Genomic DNA, 17,465 nt, shown 5'->3' on the forward strand with positions numbered 1-17,465 from the left:
TTAGCACATTTTTTATTTTTCTTTCTTAGGAAATAAGCCTTAGGTTCATGGTTCACCCCCCACACATAAATACTCTTATTTAGGCTGAACTCATAAGCTGGTAAGTGTTTATGAGCTTGACACATTAACACAAATAACCCTTGTTTTGCAAAGCTTTCTCTTAAATATATGAGGGAGGTGAGGAGAGCAAATCAACACCAGTTTATAGTCACACACAAATAATAATAATAATAATAGACTATGAGATTAATACAAGCTGTCTTGCAGATATAAAATGTCTTGTCTCAGCAGATATAAAATGAAATAAATTTATGATCCCTATATGTAACATCTTTAGAGTTCACATAGAAAAAAAAAAGGAAGCTTGTTAGAATCTTCACACTTTCCAGAGTTTCTACCTTAGTTTCTACCTTAACATCCTATGAGTGCCAAATATTTGAAGCTCACCAGTGATCTCATGTTTCACCACTTTGGCAGCATGTATGTAAGGCACTGGACAGAATTGTGAGTAGATACCTGAGGTCTACTTGTTTAAGCCCCACAGGGTGTCTTGTTGTGGGGCTTCAACTCATGGTTTCAATTTTCATTTAAACTATAAACAGTTAACAATGAGTAAATTTAGGAAGCTGTTGGCTATTGACTAATACGGCTACTAGCTGAAAACTGTGTGTGGCCTCCATATACACCTGTGTGGCATCCACACACTGACATTGCTGAACTGTCTAGCTATCTGAACATATACCAACCCTACTTCAGTGGTACCTCAAGTAAGGAATTACCTGGCAAGGGAGGTGAAAGATAAAGTTCATCATTAAAAAAAAAAATAATAAAAAAAATTATAATGACTACCACAACAACAAAAATTCTGAAAGATATTGAAAACTTCTCCCCAAATCAACATTAAAAGACTAGGGCCAGGGAACAACAACAACAAATGTCCCTCTGAATGCCTTCATATATCAGTTATCTACATGTAGATGTATAACATCTGCATTCTTGTGTTGTTAAGTGTTGCAGCCAAGCAAGGACTCCTTCTTAGGCCTTATCTGTCTCTATTTTGAGTGAGCTCATCTCATAAAAGAAAGAATCCTGTCAGAAAGCAGTGAAAGCTAGCTGCTCCCTAAAGCCAGGTAAGTCAGGAGATAGGTGCTGGTAACTGCGTCAGTAACATCAATACCCTCAGACACAGCAAGCAATAAGCCAGATCCAGTGGTACACAAGGAATCCAGTCAAGAGTGAAAGGAGACAGAGCCAAAGGTGAGACTACAGGCAATCTATAGAATACATCAAAGTGTACCATCCAAGAAGAAAAGCTGCCTGAAGCATGGGTCCAAAGACTGTCCAGGTTGAGACAGAACTGTAGACAGGCACACCTACAATATAATTCAGACAAGGACAGAAAGCCCAGGCCTGAACTTAAGTCTATGGAAGTGTGGGTATGGTCCTGAGGAGAGGCTGGTCAGGGACATAAAAACCTTTCGGTGCCCTCAAAGCCCTGACAGATCCTTCCTGTTGTAAAAACAAATCCAACTAATAAATAACATAAGTGCTAATTAATCTGAACTTAAAGTCTTTATATTGTGTCTAAATATTTAATGATTTCATTTCATACCTTAGAGCATTTCTATTAGTCCTAGCTCCCGACGAAAAATCATGCCTCCCAGATAGCATAGATTTGCAATGTTAGTGCTGTTTTTCATCCCATTTTTCTCTGAGAGCTCTAAATGCTTAGATTTTTTTTTTTTTTTTTTTGGGGGGGGGGGGGGTTGGGGCTGTTTTATTTTTTTTTTGTCTCTCAGTATTCTCATTATTTTGTCTTTCAATATTCTCATTATTTTGCTTACTATCCAATTAATATCTTGTACTAAATCTTCTATCAGAGCTATGTGATGCCTTAAACTCTCTTCGCAACTTTTGCCATTTTCCTTAAAATAATTGCAAATGGACAATTGGTGAAAAAATATACCTTGTTATTCACAGAAATTGTAGAGTAGCATTTGGTGTCTTTTTTAATGGCAAAAGCTTTGAAATTTAACTGTTAAATTTAATACAGTTAACATTTTGACTTTTCTACCAGTGAAAAGCAATTCTTAATAAATTTCCAGGTTTAGCTTAGAGAAGTACCATGAATTTTTAGTGTTCACCTGATACTTTTGGTAGTTAAATACATTATAGATATCAGGACTGTGTAGTTGAATAGTACACAACAGGACATTCACATATCACTATGTCTTTCCCTCAAGTTAAATCTTGACAGCCAAACTTATCCATGTTAAAAGGGGTATGATTTTCAGAGTAGTTAGCACTATGAACTTCTTATTCATACATGTGAAATTCCCAGGTTCTGAATATGGTGTTAGGGACCTTGTGTTGAAAAAGTTAGTTTGCCCAAATGCCTGAAACTTCTTGTGACTTTGTATAGTTGCTTGTGTCCAATGTATAGCATAACTTCAAGGAATTTCCACTTGTTCTACCAGTATAACTTCATTGGTTGTCTTAACTTCACTTAACTGTATTTGAGATTGCTGCGGTTTAACCTGGCAAGCAGCTGAGTGCACCACACAGCTGCTTGTTCACTACCCCCTTGCCTCTGACCCCATTGGGATGGGAGAAGGAATAAATAAATGAAAAAAAAAAAAAAAAAAAAAAGTAAAAAAACTTGTGGGTTGAGATAAAGTCAGTTTAATAAGACAGAAAAGGAAGGGAAACAATAACAACAACAACAGAATATAAGAAAAGCAAGTGATGCACAATGCAAGTGCTCACTACTTGCTGGTCATGCTCAGCCAGACCCCAAACAACAGCCCTCCACTGCACTTGAGACAACTCCCCTATTTTTATTGTTCAACATGACACCACAGGGTATGGAACATCCCTTTCGCCAGTCTTGTCCGGCTGTCCTGGTTCTGTTCCCTCTCAGCTCCTGGTGCACTCCTCACTGGCAGGGCAGCACCAGAAGCTGAAAAGTCCTTGGCTCTGTGTAAGCACTGCTCTGCAGTAACTAAATCATTGGTATGTTATGACCAGTATTTTCAACCTAAATCCAAAGCACAGCTACCATATGAGCTACTAGAAAGAAAATTATCCCAAATGTAATCAGGACACAGACAAAATGATTGCTTACTCAATTAAAAAGAAGCAAATTGAGAAAGGAACTGGAAAATTTATTTGTCACATTAAATATATGCATTGCCATTGTAAAGGCTAGTACGTAAGCTATAAATACAGCCTGACACCTGTGAGTTTTCATATGCAAGACCATTTTTTACCCAAGATAACAAAAAAAAAATTACCTACAGGAGGGCTATAATCAAGAATAGAAGAGATGCAAACTCCAAGAGAACTTGCTGAGCTAGAAGATTGAATCTATTTGAAATCTAATACATTTGCTGAGACACATTAGGTACTTCTTTGCATTTTATAATGCTTGCAATAATTGCTTAATTAACAGGCTATCAGTCTGCTTATTCCTGATAGTTTGTATGTGTTTATATGCACATGGTGGAAGTTTTGCACAATTTAATTGTTGATTTTAAAGTATTTGAATTATTCTTGCTGTATTAGTACCTACACGTTATTTAATATTTTATTTTTAATGTGTTGTTTGTTTTTTTTTTAATGGTTTTTTGTTGATAATTTTTTATTTAATCTGATAATGTCTAGGCAATGAAACTTGTAGAGATCTGAGAAGAAATTTGTGTGACTGTATCTTATGTATTTTTTCTGTTGTGTTAGGAAGTCTTAGTTCATATACCTAATTCTAGTGACTCTGGATCATGAGGAATTTTTTCTTGGTATCCAACAGGGTTTAGGACATTTCTTTAAGAGATCCCCTATGTCTTACATGCTGTCTTGTATTTAGAATCATAGAATCATAGAATATCCTGAGTTGGAAGGGACCCTTAAGGATCATCAAGTCCAACTCTTGACACCGCATAGGTCTACCCAAAAGTTCAGACCATGTGACTAAGTGCACAGTCCAATCTCTTCTTAAATTCAGACAGGCTCGGTGCAGTGACCACTTCCCTGGGGAGCCTGTTCCAGTGTGCAACCACCCTCTCTGTGAAGAACCCCCTCCTGATGTCAAGCCTAAACTTCCCCTGCCTCAGCTTAACCCCGTTCCCGCGGGTCCTGTCACTGGTGTTAATGGAGAAAAGATCTCCTGCCTCTCGACACCCCCTTACGAGGAAGTTGTAGACTGTGATGAGGTCTCCCCTCAGCCTCCTCTTCTCCAGGCTGAACAGGCCCAGCACCCTCAGCTGTTCCTCGTACGTCTTCACAGTGTTTCAGTAATAAATCACCACACAGACCCACAAATTACTTTACAAAGATCAGCAGATGGGCTGAGCGTATCTCTATAAAACTGCCCAGCAGACCTTCGCAAAAATAACTAAATGATCTTGCAAGCTGTTTAATTCATAAAATCTGTACTATGATGTGTATGCACCAACAAGGTATGATTAGCTTCACTGAAACATATGTTTAACTATTCCTACTTTTTGTGCTTGGCATAGAAATCTAAGTAGCTTCTTCTTAACAGCTTTTAATTAAGTAAGTAATTAAGATTTTTTTCTCATGTCATCTGCAAAGACAGGACTCTGAATAACACAAACATTTCTGTGTAACTATCCCTTGATCTTTGTGAACATTTTTACAAACAAGAGGAGAATTGATACACAGAACTCATGTGACACAAAGTTCACTTTTTATCATGCTTTTCTGCATGCAGTTTTTTATATCTTTTCTCTTGCTTTCCTTCCATTCATACTCCCTTACCACTCTTCAAATTTTATAGCCAGCTTTGATTCCAATTAAATTTACAAATGTAGGGAATTATTTGGATCATGAAGGGAAGAGAGAGAGGGGTTGTTAGTGTTTACATTACTCTGTACCCTGGCTGAAAATTCTGAAATTCTCTATAACTTCTTCTGTAGTTTATTCTACATAAGGCATACAAAAGGTAAGAGGACCAATATGTGAAAAAGTCCAGAGAGGACCAATTGCACTCACTGCAGCTCTCAGTATAGCAAGCATAGCAAAAGGTACTTACACATCTGGTATCTCACTCTATTTCATGAAAGTAACATGGTGAAGGTTGTATTTAATTCTGTATTCTTGTTTCCTTTCCTTTCTCGTTAGATTTACATTATAGTTAGATTTGCAACTCTGTACGTCTACACTGTTAGATCAAGCTCATTTAGTGATAATAGAGCAGAATGGCAAATTAGATTTGCACAACATTCAGGAAGGAAAAAATGACCCAGAGAAAGCACAAAGCAATATACGCCATGGCAAAACAATCAGCCAAAAATTATTTTAGAGTTTAAACACCAAGCTTCTTTTAGATTGTCTACATGGGATATAAAGAAGAGAAAGAAAACAAGAAATCCCTGCATTTTTCTGTCCTGTGGATTGAAGGCCTATCATGTTCTTTTTCTCCCCATCTCTTGGAATTTAAAATGAGGGTGCAAAATTTATGGGTTGCTTATATAGAAATTCACTCCATGTCCCCTACTTAAAAAAAATCCTGTTTGAATCTTCATTTTGTCTGCATTCATTGTTGAGAGTAATTTGCTTTGGCCTTTTATTGTAAAGTGGTATTGACAGAGTGCTCCCTTTATCACATTCATTCCTGCTTTACTATGGAGGCTGTGTCTGGAAGCTGTTTTTCAGGCACCCTGTTATGAGATATTGCTAACAAAATCAAAGCCATTAGAGGTAAAATTATTTTCTTTCAGCCATTATCCACATTCAGGGAGGTGACATTCTTTGTCTTAGAAAGCTGCCAGGCTTTTATAGTATGAATACCTCATTTTTAAAACTCATTTTCTGATCTTTGTTTATGAATTTGAGTTATTTTAACCATATATTTAAAAGCTGCTTTAAGTACTTTTTGAGAAGGAAATACAACTTATGAATGGGTGTCCCATTTCATTATGAAAATTTACTACACCACAAAAACAAAAACAACAAAAAAAAACATATTAGAGTTTAATTTATGATGCTCTGTCAACTTCATTATTAGTGTCCCGTTTCTCTGATATTGCACTGAAAGGAGTAACAGAGGGAAATGTTTGTGAGATTTTGCAATATTTTTAACTATTATATGTAGGTGATTAGTATATAAAAAGCTGTTATTTTTTCCTCTTTCTACTTTTAATTTGAATTTGTCAGTGTTACCCAAAATTCCCTTTAGTTTTGTTATCGGTACACTGCATTTCTGATGTTAGTGATCCAGAAGAAAGTACAGTCAAAATGCAATGTGTACTTCATGAGAAAAATTAAAGGTATGAAGAATAAAAATATTAATGACTCAGCATGCAGAATCTCATTTTAAAGCATGGATCTGAGATGCTTCACTGATAACTAGGCCTGAGATGCTTCACTGATAACTAGGCCAGTGTGCCATTTACAAATAAACAATATTTCACTTTTTTATTAGAGCTTTCAAAACCATGTCTCATGTATTTCTCTCACTTTGGTAGCATTTTGCATAATATCAGTATCTTTCTAAGACTCTTCACCACTACAAAAATTGGATGATATTGATCTTTCCATGCGTCAATGTGATCTGTGTTTACTCTCTGAATATCTTTAACCTGCTGACTATAGGAAGTTTTTAATGTCTGCATTACAAGGACTGTGGCCATCAGGTCAAAGGAGGTGATCCTCCCCCTCTACTCTTCCCTGGTCAGGCCTCACCTGGAGTAGTCTCCAGGTCTGGGTTCCCCACTACAGAAAAGACAGGGATCTCCTGGAAAGAGTCCAGTGGAGGGCAACAAAAGTCTAGATATAAGGAAAACAAAATCAAAACATTCCTTCTCTGGTACCCATAAGAAAGTAACAGACCATGTAAGTAAGTAATGGACCATGCTGCTCAGACAAAATGTCCAGAAATCCCAGATCAAACTTGCTCCAACTGTAGCAAGAGCCCAAAGTCATCAATAAAAAGTCTTGTAGAAGATTTCCAGCAGAGGTAAATGACTATCTCTATAACTCTGCAGTACTGGCTGAAGTTGTCATTCTCTCAGCTCAGAGAAAAAGATTCAGAAAAAAATATGGCATGGAATATTCTGAATCTAGTAGGAGGGATAGTTTTTATGCACTTTAAAGAAAGAGAGTGAGATAATGCAATGCAATGCTTTGTGATGTGTCTTTAAAGGTGGAGAGAAACTGACTTAGCGTGAGTCTCATCATGGCAACCCTCATTTGTGTCCTGGCATTCATTTTCTACATCCATTTTGTATGCTAGGTAACGGAATAGAAAAGTGCACTGCTGCTTATAAAAAGGTACCAACATATATATATTTTTTCAGTGTTCAATAAAGACACATTACTTCTCTTTGCCCCTGTTATCCATAGCAAACTGATTTGTCAGTTTCTGAAACTCTTTTGAGACTTGGAAACTAACATGCAATGAAATATCCTTGAAAGATATTTGATCATGGTTGAACTGCTTGTGGTAAACGTTTGGCTGTAAAGGACTTTTTGATATTAAGCTCTTCTCAGTGTTCTGTGGAAAGTCGGTTAATTGGGTTCACATGAAAAAGATTTGATAATGGAGAGGCTGCAGGGGTGGTTTCTGTGACCAGAGGCCAGCAGCTGGCCCATGTCACAGCAGAGCCAGCTGAAGATGGCTCCAAAAAGGACCTGCTGCTGGCCAGAGCCAAGGTAGGGAGTGCTGCTGGGTGGGCTTCAGGGGAGCAGATTTAAGGAAGGGGGGAAAATACTGCTGTGCAACAGCAGCTGGGAGAGAGGATTGTGAAAGCGTGAGAGAAGCAGCCCTGCAGCCCCCCAGGTGAGCGCCGCAGGAGGGCAGGAGGTGCTGCAGGCAGGCAGCAGCAGTTCCCCTGCGGGCTGTGCAGGGAGAGGCCCCTGGTGGAGCAGGCTGTCCCCCTGCACCCATGGGTCCCACATGGAGCAGATCTCCACGCTGCAGCCCCCCCATGGGTGGAGGAGCCCCCGGTGGAGCAGGTGGCTGTGGCCTGGAGGAGGCTGCGGCCTGTGGAGAGCCCCCGCAGGAGCAGGCCCCGGGCCGGAGCTGCAGCCCGTGGAGAGGAGCCCACGTGGAGCAGGGGCAGAGAGGGACTGAGAAGGAGTGGTGGAGATGAAGTGCTACAGACTGAGCACAACCCCCAGTCCAGTCCCCCTGTTCCCCTGCGCTGCACGGGGGGAGGAGCTGGAAGAGCTCAGATGGGGGGAAGGAAGGTGTTTTTGGTTTCTTTCCTTTGGTTCTCACTTGTCTAGCCTGGTAGTAGTAGTAGTTAGGCAGGAAATCTTACTGTCTCCCTATGCTGCATCTGCTTTGCCCATCACGATCCTTGTTGAGCGATCTCCCTGTCCTTGTCTCAACCCTTGAGCCCTTTGCATCGTATTTTCTCTCCCTTTCTCTTTGAGGAGGGGGAGGGAGAGAGTGGCCGTGATGGAGCTCGGCTGCCCACCCACCGAAAAGCACTGCAGCTGCAAAGTACTGGAAAAGTTTTCAGAAGCAACAAGGTGTTTAACAAGGAAATGTATAGTTTCCTTTTTCACGCTTCCTAAATAATTGGGCTTATTTCATATTCCCAACTCGGAGGAGGAGAATTGTTGATTTCACCTTCTTTTTTCTTCCTTGGAAATCAAAGGTGAACAGCTCTAAAAGGAAGGGGAACGTATCAGAAGCAAGCTTTTTTTGGCTTGTAATCCTTTCTTAAGGAAAAGATTTCTCACACACCTTCCCCAGATGTAGGGGGGCAGAGAATAATTTTGGAACTACTCCAATTAAAGTCAGCTTGGGGAGAGTGGGACTTCTCTACTTGTTTCAGAGACATTCGCATTAGCAAGAGAGAGTGTTGTGTTGCCGCTGCCAGGGGCCTACGGTGATGACTTCAGAAACAGAATTGAATGATGTCACTGTGACACCTTGGTAACAGCTGCCTCTGAGCAAGTTTAGCGAGGAGGGACAGAGAAGTGTGCTGGATGAAACCACGTGAGGACTTGTGGATCCCACGTTGAGGTGCATCGAGAGGGCCCACCCTTCTGTAAGTGTTTGGATGCTTCATTTTAGATTTCTGTAGTTTGTGTAAAGTCCTTTCACAAGCATGAAGTTTGGTACTTTGGCTCAGGGATGTAGCTGCACAGAGTGACAGGTGCAACATGTGGCTGAGGGCCTCTGCACGTTCTCTCTTTCCCACACACGATCAAGAAAGAAGGGTAGACAAATAAGAGTGTGCTGTGGTCCTGCCATAGACCTCAAGTACTACAGCATAAACAAGAGACTTAAAAGTAGCCCATCACATGAAACTTCAGGACAGCAATGCACTTCATCAGCTGGTCTGGCCTGTTGAGTGGAGTGTCTCAGGATGGAGTGTATGAAGATGCACTCCATCTGCTTTCAGATTAGCACTTGCAGTGAGCAAGCTGCCTGGCCTTAACATTTTTCATTTCATTTTTCACCCGACTTTTGCTGGTTCTTCTTGGTCTATGTTTCACCCATCTCCCTGCCCCAGAGCGACACAAGTAAAGCTCTTAAGCAATTGCTAACCTGTTCTCAGTGCTCACGAGTCCCAAATCACTCATTTTACAATCTATAAACCATGGCAGCTGGCACCTAGTTGGTACACGGTGACACTGCACACGTTGGCAGTGTCGTCAGGAGCTGCAAAGTCAGGGCTGTGGGGGTTAAGGGAAAACCACACATCAGTTTAGCAACTTGGCTCCCGTAGGATACTTCCTACGGCAGGAGTTTCAGCAAAGCCACTCAGAGGGACCTGCTGGCTAATTCAAACGGGACTTCTGCTGGAGCAGGCAGAAGGCAGCAGGAGATATCCAGTGGGCATCGCTGTCAGTCTGTGGCAGTTTGGGGTCCAGGTATCAGTGGTTAGGTGGGGTTTTCTCTGCTTCACTTTCTCCAAAGCTGTGAAAAAATATTTCTTTTACAGCACTGTACAGTCCCACGTTAAGGATGGAACCAGCTGCATCAACTTCCAGTACGACGGTGTTGTAAAAAAGGTGCCTTTGGTGGTCAGGAGCACAACAGCTCTGCTGATGTGTTATTTAAGTGTGTTCTTACATCTGAGTTTCCTCATAGCAGTATGTAGCTGAGGGGGTCCAACTTTCCCAGGGAAGATTTATGGTTTTTCTCCTACCAAGCACCAGCTCAGTATACAAAGCTCTGTTAATAACACCCAAGCATGTAGATGTTAAACTGAAACTGCTTTTAAACCTAGTTGTTGTTACAAAAATAGCTTAATACACCATCTTCAGAGGGTAAAAATTCACATGGAAGTACAGAAAAACCCAGAAGCGCTTCCTGAGCTTCAGTTTACCAACAGCACCATCGGATTTAGATCGTGGCCTGGCAGCCAGGATGCAGGGTCTGTAAGCATTGCTGCGATGTGGAAGTGCCAAGGCAGGTTTCTGGCCTGCCCTGACTAAAAGACCTTTTTTTTTCATACAAACAGCGTGCCAGGTACGCTGTAATGCCAATGTGCCAGGTCAATAGAGGATGTCAAACAACAGAGGCGTTTATCCTAATTTCTGGCATGAAAACACTTTTAACAGCATTCTTTTCACCAAGAAACCCCTCTCTATCTTCTCCAATACTCCAGGATCTGCTGCAGCTGCAGCAGCCGCGCTGCTACAACCCACATCTTTGCCAAATCTTTTCAATAATTGTGCTTTACCTCAGCAATGTTGAGGTCACTCCTCTTCCTCCTCCAGCTGAGGAAGCAGCTCGCTGGCTCTGCCACACCGCAGGTGCGGAAGCGAGAGCTGGGAACACAGGAGTCAAACTCTCAGTGCTCACGAAGCCACCAGGGCAGAGGGCTGACACAGAGGCACCCCGGATCCGCTCTCCCTCCCCGCTGCGAGGCTCACAGCAGCCCCGACCCGAAGCGCACACAATGCTTCGCATGGTGATGTCACCGCTGATTCTGAGTCCCCAGGTGAGGATCTGCCTCACCACTCTCAACGCTGGGGTTGGGTTTTGGTTTTGTTTTTTTTTTTTTTTCTTTTAAACATTCACAGCTTATGGGAAACCATCAGGTAAACCACAGATCGCTAGGGAAGAAGTCCCACACGAGGGAAGAAGTCCGTGCTTTTCTTCCAGGCAGTGTCACGTGCTTTAACACGCCGCGTTCGACAAAGCAGCTCTCCCCGTTTTGCTCAGTGGCAACAGGCACGACTGCAACGCACACAGGTGTAGGCAGCACCTGCAGGTCCCAAACCCTTAACCGGTTTGTAGAGAGCACCAATTTTTGAAGTAGTGGTTCTCCCTTAATCCATGACCCCTTCTTTCCTTTATTTATAACGGGTGGCTCTCCTCCATTTTCCTCCTCAGTGTCTGAGCAGACACTGGGAATCGTTTCTGGAGGAAGGGCACTGCTGAAGCTCCTACATCTACTCTCCGAGAAAAGAGAGTATGTCAAAGAATACAGATATCCTTTCTTTTTCCCTTTTGAAATACAATTTCTGAAATCAACGCTGCCGCCTGGCAGCAAATACCTACGGGACTAAAGAGGATTCCTCATCCTCACTGTAACGTTGTAGTTAACCTCCCAACGAACCCATCTCCCCAGGAAGCGGCCATTTGAGATGGGAAGGGGTAGAGCAAGAGGAAGCTCTCCTTAGCCTAGCTCTTCTCCCAACACCACCTTGCCATCCAGCACCAAATTCAATTCACCTGCTCCGCCCGACCAGTCGAACGGGCGTCCGACGCTGGCACATGCCACAGCGGTGTTTCTGACGTGGCTTAAATCACCTATCCGCAGAATATCTTGGGTCTGTACGCTCCAATAATGCAGTAGTTGAGAAATAATGCCCAGAGCTCACACTCTGAGTGCAGCCCAACAGCACCGAAGCACCGGGAGGCTAAACATTCCCAACCTGGCAACAAGGCTGACCCAAGCAACAGCACGGAACCCTTCTGCACCTTCAGCGTGGAGATCAGCGGAAGGAAACACAGATTTTTCTTTTCTCCTGGGGCTGCACCGCTCAGGGCCAGCAGAGCAGTGCTTCCCCTTCCCTTCTCTGTCTGTGCCAAGATCGTGCCTCGTCTCTCGAGTCCTGCCCGTGATGGTGCCTGGCCTCAGCCCCTTGAGGCGGCCATTCCTCCACCACCGCAGCTCTCTTGGCAAGCTGCGAGTCATTTTATGTCTTGTCACAGCTTTCCAGAGCCAGGCACACAGGTTCTGGAGAAGGCTGGGGCAGGACAAGCCTGCTTTAAGCCCCAAACCTGCCTCCTTTACTGTCTCCTCTCAGGCCAGGCCTACCCTCCGGGCCCAGCAGCACTCATCCTGCCTGCCCCAGGACCCGCAGGTTGCGCCCTGTGGTAGCAGCAAAGAGCCCCCCAAATGTCTGTCCTGGGGTACACAGGGGTGAGGCAGCCCCGTCACTGCACAGACACCCATGGGACACGTCACCAGAGCCGCTATCGGCTTGGCAATTAAGGACGTGGGAGAGGAGCCCACGTCACGCAAGCATTCGTGGCTGCCCTGGACAAAGAAAGAAACAGTGGCTGTTTTTCTCCCCATTTAAATAGCTAAAAGCACCGCTAGCAGTTTCTTTCTTTGCGTCCAGCCTGTACTACGTTTAAAGAAAGAAGCAGCTTCTGCTGAGGAGGTGGAAGATGCTGTCAGCAGAAACACCGTGCCTAGAATGCGAGCAGGGAAGACAGCGATGCTGCGAAATAAAGCTTTTACAGCCGCTTCAGATCAGTTGGCCCGGGCTCCAAGGGTCAGACACCCAGCTGGGAAGATTGAATTTCCTCCTCGATAGCCTTGCCCAGCTCAATCTTGCCATCCTGACTTGGCTCCAGAGAAAGCCTCTTATTAAAGGCACAGAGAAACAATAGCTTCTCGGCCAAAAACTAGGAGTTCAAGCAATCCAGTGAAAAAGCTGTGCTTGGGAACAAGAACGTTTCAGAGGCTAGTTGATTTTAGTTCTCATCGTCACTCGTGTCATGGCAAAGGGCCTCTACAGAGGCAAAAGAGTCTCAGCACTGAGGTAGGACATAGCTCAAACACCAGCCCCAGAAGGTGGAGATCATAGCCTTGACTCACCCTAAAGGCATCGCAGAAAGGGCACCAGGTAAGAGGACAAGGAGGGTTTTTGCTCTAGGGTTAGTTTGTCACATAGCCCAGGAGCCACTGGCTTTGGCTAGCATTTGACAACTGATTCTGGACCTTGAATGGACGAAGCCATACTCTGCCTCTGAATAATGAGGCTTGCATAGAGAGAAAACCCACACTGCCTATAGGGACTCTGTCATAGCAGTGGGCTTGCTTCTTGATCCCCATCCCTCTTTCCACCCTGCAGGCCCTACTCGCACGCTCTGCCTTGCTCAGATGGGAAGCTCAGCCATTCATCCAGCACCACGAGAAGATGTGGGATTGATTTCACAAGCTGGTGGACACACTGAGGACGTCACAGTTACATGTGGGCACATTTTATTCTCTGGATGCACTCGCGCATTGTTTCTGCTCAACAGCCAAAGCTTTATTGATTCAAAACCATTTCCCTTCTCCCCCACCCCCAGCATGTTTTTATTTATTTATTTATTTATTTATTTATTTATTTATTTATTTAGTATATGTATCCCTTTTCCCACCCCTCAACTGCTCGTCCACTTCTGATTTGAGTAATATCTCTGCTTTCTCAGAAGAAGCTAACTGACAATTCATTCATTTTTTTTTTCTCCCAAGAACCATATAAATTACATGCAAAACATTGTACATAGAGATTAATATCAAAATGCAATACAGATCAGGTGCACTTTAAGCTGGACTCTAGGATATGGCAAACACACCAGGGTACATATTGCTTTGAAACCACCATTTTTTTTTAATGTCATGCATACCACATAATATTCAGTCTTTTGTTTTGTATTTTTCTGTTTTTATACAAAAATACCAGTGCTTATTATACTAGTTACTGGAAAAGAAAAAAAAATCAGATCTGTGTGTCCTCTTCAAATCAAAATTTTGTTGTGAGAGCACTGGATAAATATATATACACACACCAACAAGTGTCATAAGCTTTGCCTTTGCTGAAGGAAGATAAATAGTACCAAGAAATTCTGTCTAGTTTGTTTTACAGGCTTGTCTTTCTCAGTATGGAACAAACTGACCTCCCTGGTCTAACTTTGCAGTTGCCTATTCTGCCTTTGTCCTGGAGAGAAGAGCAAGAAAAGAACAGATCTATTTTTGCACTCCAAAAACGCATTAGAGGAGGATTATCACACCCACCTAAGGGTACTTCCTTGTTTGTTTATAAAGCACCAAGTATTTCTCTTGGACAGAGACTGTTGCTGGCTTGCTTTGTGCCTTCCATTTATAATAAAGATATTATAAAAAAGATATTATAAAAAAGATAATAAAGATATTAAGATGCTTACCCCTTGTTTTTTACCCTCCTCTTTGGGTCCAAACACCTAGATGGAGGGTGCAAAACAACACTTTTGAACCCAGACCCTGAGCTGCAGAGTCCAAAGGCCCAGCTTTCAGCTCCAAAGCCTGACTTGGAGATACAAGACACGCCGTCTCCTCCTCCTCACTGCCTCTTGCCTCCTCCCCTCCTGATATTTTAACCATCTCAAACCTCATTATTAGGGCCCCATGCTTCCTTATTTCACCCCAAATCCCTATGTTCAGGGTCCACAACCTCCACTTGGTATCTGAACTCTTCTTCTGATTGCCTTATCCAAGGCAATCAGAAGGGCACCCCTCCTTTTAAATTCGCAAATCCTCATGCTAGGAGCCGAGGCCTGAATTTTGGGGTCCAAACATCCATTTCGAGGAAGCAGAGAGTGGAGGGCGGGCCGCACTGTCCACCATTTTTAGGCCACAGCATCACATATTAGGGCAGAAAGCCTCTTCCTTGGGCTTGAAAGCCTTGTCTGAAAGGGTAACCCCTCCTTTTTAGTGGCTTTTTCTTGCTTACACATTAATCTTACAGACCAGGCTGCCACTTACAAGGAACAAACCCCTATTTTTAGGGTCACAATTTTATTATAACCTTATTATTGCCACATCAGGGCCCAGGGACCATCTCTGGAACCGGGAGCAGGGCCTCTGTGGCAGGTCCTGTCCCAACGGACACAACGGACCTGGTTCCCTGCAATGCGGACTTCTTAGATGGCGAGGCCTTATTGGAGAGGAACAGCCCTCCTTTCAAATTCCCAAATCCTCATGCTAGGAGATGAGGCCTGAATGTTAGAGTCCAAAGCCTCCTCTTTGGGTCCAAACACCCATCTGGAGGGATCAAAGCATCACTTCAGGATCCAGACAGAGGAAGCGGGCTGCGCTGTCCATGATTTTTAGGCCCCAGCATCACATATTAGGGCAAAAAGCATCCTCCTTGGGCTCAAAAGCCCTTTTTAGAGAACGAACCCTCCTTTTCCGTGCCAGGATCATCATTTGCTGAGTCAAGGCCTGACAGTCACATCCCAAAGGCTCAACCTGAGAGCCCAAAGCCTCTTTTTTAGCACCCGGAGCCTTCTCCTTGGGACTCAAAGCCTCAGGTTGGGGTACAAAGGCTCATTTTCTGGGTTCAAAGCCCCATTTTAGTGTCCAGAGACCCCCATGCTAGGCTCTAAAACTTCATTCTTCATGGCTGACGTCTCATGCTCAGGCTCCAAACCCTGATTTTCAGGGCCCAGACGCTGCTTTGGGATCCTAAGCCCCCTCCTGATTGCCTACCTACTCCTTTGTAGGGCCAAGAGTCTACTTTTTGGTGACCAAAGCCTTAATATTAGGGCCCAGAGACCCACCTCTTGAATTCAGAGCCGCCTTCTTGGGGCCTTCCTCATTAGGGCCAAATGCCTCATTTTCACCCTATAACCCCTTCTCTTCAGGGCTAAGAGCATCTTTTGCGGATCCAAACCCTTTTTCTCACCCTTCCTTTGCAGCTGAGAAGCATACAGGCATGGCACCAAGGCTCCTCTGTATAGACCACAGCCTTGTTCTTAAGCACCCAGCTTTCAGGACGTTTTCAGGACAAGAGAGCCTATAGTTGGGATCCAAAGCCGCCTTTGCTTACACGTCAATCCTACAGAGTAGGTTGCCATTTCCAAGGGGCAATTCCCTATTTTTAGGGTCCACAATTTTATTATAAGATGCAATGCGTCCTTCTTAGATGGCAAAGTCGTAAGTGAGAAAGCCCTGCTTTCAAATCCCCAAATCCTCATTCTAGGAGCCGAGGCCTGAATTTTAGGGTCCAAACATCCATTTTGAGGAAGCAGAGAGTGGAGTGTGTGTAATACACAATAAATGTTTGTTCATTGTCTTTTGTAAAAACAAGGAGTTCTGTTTGAGGAACGGGAGTTGTGAAAACTCCCTGCTGAAGTAAGGAGCTGTATAATGCTTGGCTAGACACTATGAAAATTCCATTGCTTAATGTAACAAAAAAGAGAATCCTCTCCCCTTCCCTCCTTCTGCATCTCAGTAGCCTCTTTTGTTCAGAAAACACAGCTGCAAAGTTCATGTAACCATCTCCTGATAAGTTGTTAAACTAGTGTATCAACATCTTGCCTTCCTGTCTCACGCTGGGCCAACATGACCAAATAAAGAAAGAAGTTGAACCACAACGCTGAGGAAGACTACGGCCTTCATCTTCATGACCACCAGAGGGACAGAGACGACCCCCTAGCAACAGTGCGCGCAGTCGCAGAATATACCAGGATGTGCTGCGTAATCCCGGAATTACCAAGATATAAAAAGGGACCCTGGCGGTGTAAAATTACGTAAAAGAAAGACAACTGTCATGTTGTGGTCTGATGGTTTCTGGGAGAAAGCAGAAACCCAGCAATTCTGTCTTTCCTACTCCTCCAAACCAATTCCGTTGACAACTCTGAATGCTTCCAGCTAGAAAAAAAAGGAAGAATGAAGTGGAGGGCTCCTTGCCATCACTGTATTTCTGGAGCAGATTTCTGGATAGTCCCCGCAGCCAGCTGTAGGGCCTGTGCCAGGCTTGGAGTGGCTGCAGGGAACATGCCAGGGGCTCGAGGTGCTGCAGGGAACATGCCAGGGGCTGGAGGGGCTGCAGGGCGAGTGACACGGGTTTGAGGGGCCTCAGGTCCCAGCGCAGTGGTTGAAGTCGATGCAGGGAACATCAGAGTTGTTGGAGGGGCTGCAGGTAAAATGCCAGGGGTTGCGGGGGCTGCAGGGTGCTGAGTCACAGCTTTGCATCAGGTCAAGACGCATTTTCCTAGAACCATCCATTTCCTCCTGAAGGGGCTGAATAGCATGGAACGGTCTTCAAAATGCACAGAGCAGACCCCAGCAAACGTAGGGATGCTGCTAGCAAGTAGGGAACTTTTTTGTTGATGTTGTTAACATTGTTTCACGACAATAGATGCAAACATGTATCTTGAGTTGAGGGCAAAGGTGACCTTGGATCTGAAGCACACAGGCGTTCACTAATGTCCCCCCATCCGGAGTGAATCCACAACGACTCGGAAGGAAAACTAAAGTCCAAAGCAGTGCACT

General features: G+C 43.8%; 2 long non-coding RNA genes across 2 annotated transcripts; both read left to right on the plus strand.

Moving 5' to 3' along the window:
- Positions 1–4,722: 4,722 nt before the first annotated feature.
- On the plus strand, positions 4,723–10,623 carry LOC139999392 (uncharacterized). The gene is made up of 3 exons (XR_011804831.1): positions 4,723–7,671; positions 8,805–9,020; positions 9,921–10,623. It is a non-coding gene; the product is annotated as an uncharacterized lncRNA (long non-coding RNA).
- A 1,066-nt stretch (positions 10,624–11,689) lies between these two features.
- Positions 11,690–14,373, plus strand: LOC139999393 (uncharacterized). The gene is made up of 2 exons (XR_011804832.1): positions 11,690–13,416; positions 14,129–14,373. It is a non-coding gene; the product is annotated as an uncharacterized lncRNA (long non-coding RNA).
- Positions 14,374–17,465: the final 3,092 nt, after the last annotated feature.

This window comes from Anas platyrhynchos, chromosome 24 (genome assembly GCF_047663525.1).
Source record: "Anas platyrhynchos isolate ZD024472 breed Pekin duck chromosome 24, IASCAAS_PekinDuck_T2T, whole genome shotgun sequence".
NCBI classification, from domain to species: Eukaryota; Metazoa; Chordata; class Aves; order Anseriformes; family Anatidae; genus Anas; species Anas platyrhynchos.